Raw genomic sequence first — 7,705 nt, 5'->3', positions numbered from 1 at the left:
GAATCTTTTAAAACAATAATTAATTTTCAAAGTGCCAAGGCCAATTGGCAATAGTTAACGTTACCCTCAGAGCACAAACACTGCCTAGACACCGCAGAGACAAGTTGCCTTGTGTTGCCTATAAATGGATTCTCAGAAAACCTGATTGGAAATAAATGCCTTTAATTATACTGCTGATATAAATAAGTTTGATAAAATTAGTGCAGCTGGCCTCCTGTTTGTTTTTCCCGTTGGAATGCACTGTACAATATAATCATCTGAAATAAACACCCATTACAGAGACTGCTTCATTTCAAAGAACATATTATTCTGCTCATCCAGCCAATTGTTATTTTTACCTCCTCCACCCCGTTTCAATCTTGCACCTATTAAACGGATGAACGAATTACCAGGCTTTCATAATGTATGAACTAGCAAATTAAAACAATACATTGCTGCTGAATACAGTCATGCATTTAAAATATTTTGATTCATTTTGATCCTCAATTACCATGTTTTCATTCTAAACATATGCTGCCAGCTTTAAAACTGTTGAAAGACATATTCTTCTCTAAAAATTACTTAGGTCATTTCCTAAATAAAAATCTGAATTTTTAAAGAAAACAGATGATGCAATTAAATTTAATATATTTCTTGACTCCTAAGTATTCCAAAGAAAGATTCTCAAGAGTTATATAAAACTTTGCCTCAGTTTATTTATTTAGTCATGGAGCAGAATTCCCGCTTCTACAGAGGAAAATGGAGTCTTCTTTGTTCACTGGGATGTGATTATCATCTTTATCTCGGCTGCAATCAAGACAGGGTTGACCAGGATCAATTCAATTCAGTTCAACTATTACCAAGCTCAGTTTAACTCAATTCAACTATTACTAAGCTCAATTAAACCCCCCCAACACTCTTTATTAACTACTTCCTGCATACAAGACACTGTGATGAGTACTGTGAGGATTTCCAAAATAAGTAAGACATGGATGGCCTCTTTTCTCAATCTGTTGAAGAGACATAAAAGAAGATTAACTGTAGAACATTCTAGGAGTCTGCAAATGGTTACACAAGAAAACAGACAAATAAATGCTCAAGCAAGGTTAATACCACAAGCTAAGTTATAAAGGACTCTTGGAGTTCAAAGGAAAATGGGTATGAACAGAGCTGAGGAAATTCACTGGCCTTGAGAGAAATCCAGAGCCTCTGATCTTTCTGTTTTCTCAATGGAGCAAAGACATGGAAACAAAAGAGTGTGGTATATTTGGAAATAACAAATAAATCAGGCTTTGCTGAAACCCAGGCACTGCTGAAAGTTAATACCAGAAAAGTAGGTGGAATCAAGAGCATTGAAAAAAAAATTACCATCAAGTCCATTCTGACTTATAATCACCCTACAGGACAGAGTAGAACTGTCCCATAGAGTTTCCAAAGAGCAGCTGGTGGATTCAAACTGCCAACATTTTGGTTAGTAGCTGTAGCTCTTAACCACTATGCCACCAGGGTTTCCCAGTGCCATCAGAGGCCCTAAAATACCAGACTGGTTCCTTTGTATTTAATTTATTAGGTAGTGAGGAGCTGCGAAAGCCTTTTGATTAGGGGAAAGAAATGACTGGAGCTGCATCTTAGGAAAAGACATTTGAAAACCCTTTGTATACAAATTGAAAATGAGAAAAATAGGAGACAATGAGAACAGTGAGAAGAGTATTTCCCTATAGCTGGACAATTAACTGCATCAGGTAGAGTGAAAGTCCAGGGTCTGGGACTGCATATACCTGCAATGGGACTAAATCGGGCATCAGACCTGAAACAAAACCATTACAGTCTACAGGGAGCATGTACAATTATAAGGGCCTGGGAGACAATCCAGGCCAGCAGGTACATGGCAACAGCCAGCCACATTATCTTCCAAATGTGCAGCTCCAGCCCCGCTCCCTGGAGCCACTATCTGCACATACAGCCCACCCTATACCTGCAATGTCTGCGTTTATGTTCTTACAAAGCATAACCTGAGACATGGACTTGTGCAGGTAGGATGATCCCCAGACAGCAGGAGTGAGGGGGAAGAAAGAGTGTGACAGAAAAGAAGGAGAGACCAATAGAAGGATGTAGTAGAAAAGTCACTGCTGTGGCAACAGGGTTTGACTACACTAGAATCTCCTAAGAAATGTAAAGAATGTATTCATGAATTGACCACCTCAAGGACTAGAAGAGGCTGGTGCACTTATCCTCTGGATTTTGGTTAAGAGTTGCCTGAGTATGATGTTGTCCCTACATTTTGGGGGACACTTGAATACAGGTTTTTGCAGAGTGCCCTCTGTTGGTAGTTAACTGAGCTGAGCCATCCACTCTCATTTATCAAGGCAGCCAATACAGTCAACCAAGCGTGCCAACTTCACATCCTTATAATTATCATTGCCCAATACTGTACAAATTTTAGAGCTACTGCATGATTCCCCACCCTTCTGTACCTCATCCAATCTAGTAATTGTGATGCTATAGCTCACTAGGCATTATTACCACCCCACCTGTTGTTGTTGTTAGGTTCCATTGAGTAGGTTCCAACTCATAGTAACCCTATGCACAACAGAACGAAACACTGCCCAGTCCTGTGCCATCCTTACAATCATTGTTATGCTTGAGCCCATTGTTGTAGCCACCGTGTCAATCCACTTCATTGAGGGTCTTCCTCTTTTCCACTGATGCCAAGGATGATGTCCTTCTCCAGGGACTGATCCCTGCTGACAACATGTACAAAGTATGTAAGACACAGCCTCGCCATCCTTGGTTCTAAGGAGCATCCGGTTGTACTTCCCCCAAGACAGATGTTTTTGCTCTTTTGGCAGTCCACGGTATATTCAATATTCTTCACCAACACCACAATTCAAAGGTGTCAGTTCTTCTTCCGCCTTCCTTATTCATTGTCCACCTTTGACAAGCATATGATGCAATTGAAAATATCAGGTGCACCTTAGTCTTCAGGGTGATATCTTTGCTTTTCAACACTTTAAAGAAGTCCTTTGCAGCAGTTTTGCCCAATATAATGTGTCTTTTGATTTCTTGGCTGCTGCTTCCATGAGCATTGATTGTGGATCCAAGTAAAATTAAATCCTTGACAAATTCAATCTTTTCTCCGCTTATCATGATGTGGCTTATTGGTCCAGTTGTGAGGATTTTTATATTCTTTATGTTGAGGTGCAATCCATACTGAAGGCTGTGGTCTTAGACCTTCATTAGAAGTGCGTCAAGTCCTCATCACTTTCAGCAAGCTAGGTTGTGTCATCTGCATAATACAGGTTGTTAATAAGTCTTCCTCCAAACCTAATGCCCCTTTCTGCTTCATATACTCCAGTCTTTCGGATTCTTTGCTCAGCACACAGATTGAATAAGTATGGTGAAAGGATACAACCCTGATGCACACCTTTCCTGACTTTAAGCCATTCAGTATCCCTTTGTTCTCGCCAAACAATTGCCTCTTGATCTATGTACAGGTTCCTCATGAGCACAATTAAGTGTTCTGGAATTCCCATTCTTCACAATGTTATCCATAATTTGTTATGATCCACACAGTCAAATGCCTTTGCATAGTCAATAAAACACAGGTAAACATCCCTCTGGTATTCTCTGCTTTCAGCTAGGATCCATCTGACATCAGCAATGATACCCCTGGTTCCCCGTCCTCTTCTGAAACCAGCCCTGAATTTCTGCTACAGCCGCTTTTGAATGATCTTCAGCAAAATTTTGCTTGCATGTGATATTAATGGTATTGTTGGATAATTTCTGTATTCAGTTGGATCACCTTTCTTGGGAATAGGCATGAATATGGATCTCTTCCAGTCCGTTGGTCAGGAGGCTGTCTTCCGTACTTCTTGGCATAGACGAGTGAGCACTTCCAGCGCTGCATCCGTTTGTTGAAACACCTCAATTGATATTCTGTCAATTCTTGGAGCTTTGTTTTTCGTCAATGCCTTCAGTGCAGCTTGGATTTCTTCCTTCAGTACCATCGGCACCTGATCATATGCTACCTCTTGAAATGGTTGAACATCGACTAATTCTTTTTGGTATAATGACTCTGTGTATTCCTTCCATCTGCTTTGGATGCTTCCTGCGTCGTTTAGTATTTTCCCCATAAAATCCTTTACTATTGCAACTCGAGGTTTGAATTTTTTCTTCAGTGCTTTCAGCTTGAGAAACACTGAGTATATTCCTCCCTTTTGGTTTTCTATCTCCAGCTCTTTGCATATATCATTAAAATTCTTTACTTTGTCTCCTCAAGATGCCCTTTGAAATCTTCCGTTCAGTTTTTTTACTTCATCAATTCTTTTTGCTTTAGCTGCTCGATGTTCGAGAGCAAGTTTCAGAGTCTCCCCTGACATCCATCTTGGTCTTTTCTTTCTTTCTTGTCTTTTCAATGACCTCTTCCTTTCTCATGGATAATGTCCTTGATGTCATTCCACAACTCATCTGGTCTTCAATCATTAATGTTCTACGTGTCAAATCTCTCCTTGAGATGGTCTCTAAATTCAGGTGGGATATACTCAAGGTCATATTTTGGCTCTTGTGGGCTTGCTCTGATTTTCTTCAGTTTCAGCTTGAACTTATGTATGAGCAATTGATGATCTGTTTCACAGTCGGCCCCTGGCCTTCTTCTGACTGATGATACTGAGCTTTTCCATCGTCTCTTTCCACAGATGTAGTTGATTTGATTCTTGTGTGTCCCATCTGGCGAGGTCCATGTGTATAGTCGCCATTTATGTTGGTGAAAGAAGGTATTTGCATTGAAGAAGTTGTTGGTCTTGCAAAATTCTATCATTCTATTTCTGGCATTGTTTCTATCACCAAGTCATATTTTCTAAATATCGACCCTTCTTCATTTCCAACTTTCACGTTCTAATCACTGGTAATTATCAATGCATTTTGATTGCATGTTTGATCAATTTCAGACTGCAGAAGCTGATAAAAATCTTCAATTTTTTCATCTTTGGATTTAGTGGTTGCTGCATAAATTTGAATAATAATGTATTAACTGGTCTTCCTCGTAGTAGTATGAATATTATCTTATCACTGACAGCATTGTACTTCTACTACTAGCAAATGGTTTCTTGTTACATCTGACCCAATTCCTAAATCCTATCTTGTGGATCTGCATTCTATCACTATTTCTGGTACCAATTGTCTCCATTTGTGTCCCTCTTAAGCCAAACTGGAGATAAGAATTTGGATGCAGTTAGTATATTTGACAAGTCATCCCAGGAATCAGAAAGGAGGGAGCAGGAAAAATGAGACAAAGAAGGTGGGAAGGCCAATTTAAGAGTGCATGTAGAGGTTATGTTAATGGACTCCTGAGAAATATCCAGAACCTCTCTCAGAATTGCCCAACAAAGGGACAGGAGGATGGTTCATTAGTCACAAGCTCCTGGCCCTAATTTTTATTAAAGATTTCCCCTAGAGATGTTAACTCCTCAAATTCAGGCTTGAGCAAGGCTCAGTGGGTTCTCAAGGAATGAGGAGTAGAAAGTGGAAGCTAAGTGGTGCTGACTTGAAACAGGATATTTTCACCAAGAGGCTAGATAGCTCTCACCAGAACTGCGCACCACAGCTGCAGCTGAAGTCAGAAGTAAACTGAGGGAATATGATTCAGGTTTCCAGAGACACATTCCTGAAACTGTTTATATAGATTCCAGAATGCCTACATGTTACTAGATAGCCTGAGTTCTCAGCTCCTTCATGGAATAGTTCCTATCATTCTCTCAGGAAACCATCCTTGATCTTTGCACTAGCCAGAACTTTTCTGGTCTCAGAGGCTTAATCTTGAGTGTAACCAACGCTTATCTTGGATATGGTCTGTTTCAATAGGAGTGGCTGTGACTGTTTCCGCTGAAAAGAAGAAGGCAACATAGGCTGATAATTGAAACTAAATTCCTTGCCACACCCTCCCAGCTGAAAATATCTGTTCTTGACTGCCTGTTTCAACAGAAAATCTGTGCTGGCTGAGCTTCACCTTCCCCACTAGCTTTCCAGGGCCTCTTAAGACAGGCTAGAATCTGCATCATTAGTTGCAGCTTCTCTTTTTGACCTATTCAAAGAATCCAGCCTTGCTCTAAGCCACACTCTAATGGTAGAAATTGCCAAAGTTAGATTTGGGTTTTTCCTTCCAAAACTTGGTATGCCAAAAGGAATATTAAGAAAACCTATCTCTTTTCTGCTTTTTAATACCCTACGTCTTGGTTTATGTACCACGTTTATCCCACAGGGTGGTAACCTCTTTGTCAAGATAACTTACTTCTATATCTGAATATTGTAATCAGCCCATGGTGCAGATGTTTGCTATGTAGTGTTTCTCAGGAATCCCACATGAGTCTCAATATGTAGTGCGGTAGATTCTGCACAATATGGAGGGGGAAACCATGTGGTTTTCTAAAAATGATCTCTGTCTTCATCTTCCTTTTGCACCCCCATTACTGCTGATGGTGGGAAATGCTTGATTTTGCCAAAAAAGGACCTTAGTCTCTATCAGTTCAGAACTTAACCACATTCACTCTTTCAAGGTGTCTAACTCTTCTCTGTTTGGAGTTCTGTCCTCCAAGTTCTTACCATACCTATTGCTAAAGTGTCCATGGCTGGTGAAACCGCTGACCAGCTTTCTGGTTATACAGGCAAGTGGTGCTCTGCCCTTCCAACCCACCTCAGTTTGCATTGTCACTGCCAGGTGTCTTGGCTGCGTAATCTTTTCTGTAGTCCTACGTTAGGAAGTCACATCAGCTTTAACTTTGGTAAACACTGACTACTTCCCCAGACAAGAAATCTCAGTTATCTTGTGCACACTCATGAAGACCCAAGAAGACATCTGGATTTCCTCACCCCAAGTCAAGCCAGAAGTCTGGAGAAACTATCCATTCGCCTTGGTAATCTCTACCCTACTGCACAGCTGCCGAGAACAAATCCCGTGCTCTTGTTTTCTCCCCACGCGTACCCTAGTGAGTCTTCCACAAACCATGTCCAACTGCACCCCCTAAACATGCTCAACCCAGGGTGGCTAAGTAGGGAGTAAGGACACTGGAATTTCACCTTTTGTTCTACTCTCCTCTCCTGGCCTTCAGCAGCAAGCACTAGTGATCAGAGAGAAATTCTTCTTCCTACGCAGTACACTGAAAATTTCAATCACCCTGTACTATGCTGGTGTTGTTGTGTGCCATCAAGTTGATTAGGTTGTACTAAAACTATATTCGGAAAGTCAAGGTCCTTTCTAAATATATGGAAGTGAGATTGGGAAATAGAGAAAATGCTTTTCTCTCTCAAGAAAATCAAGAAAGTTATGTCACCAGGCCTTCAGAAGAAATTGAATATGAAAGTCAAATTAGAATAGTCTCCCCTCTGACCAAACCGGTGGTTCTTGACCCTGGGTGCACATTAGAGTCACTGGGGCAGTTTTTAGTATTTGTTGCATTTAGTTGAAGAGGGAAGTGAAGCTTAAAGAGGTTAAATAAGCAAACACTTAATCCCTTAAATACTGGAAACAAAAAACAAATCTTGACTCTTGATAATAACAGCTATCATTTATGACATCATCATTAACATGATCAAAAATTATTTTTGCTGCTTTTAAAATTAAAAAAATTTAAGCATTACAGAGTTATGTAACTTGAAAAATAAAGTTTTCCTATAATCCCATCTCACAGACAGAATCTCTGCTAAGGTTGAATGTACATTCCTCCAGATTTTT

This window comes from Loxodonta africana, chromosome 13, assembly GCF_030014295.1.
Source record: "Loxodonta africana isolate mLoxAfr1 chromosome 13, mLoxAfr1.hap2, whole genome shotgun sequence".
Classification (NCBI taxonomy): Eukaryota; Metazoa; Chordata; class Mammalia; order Proboscidea; family Elephantidae; genus Loxodonta; species Loxodonta africana.
Note: the sequence above shows the minus strand (reverse complement) of the source record.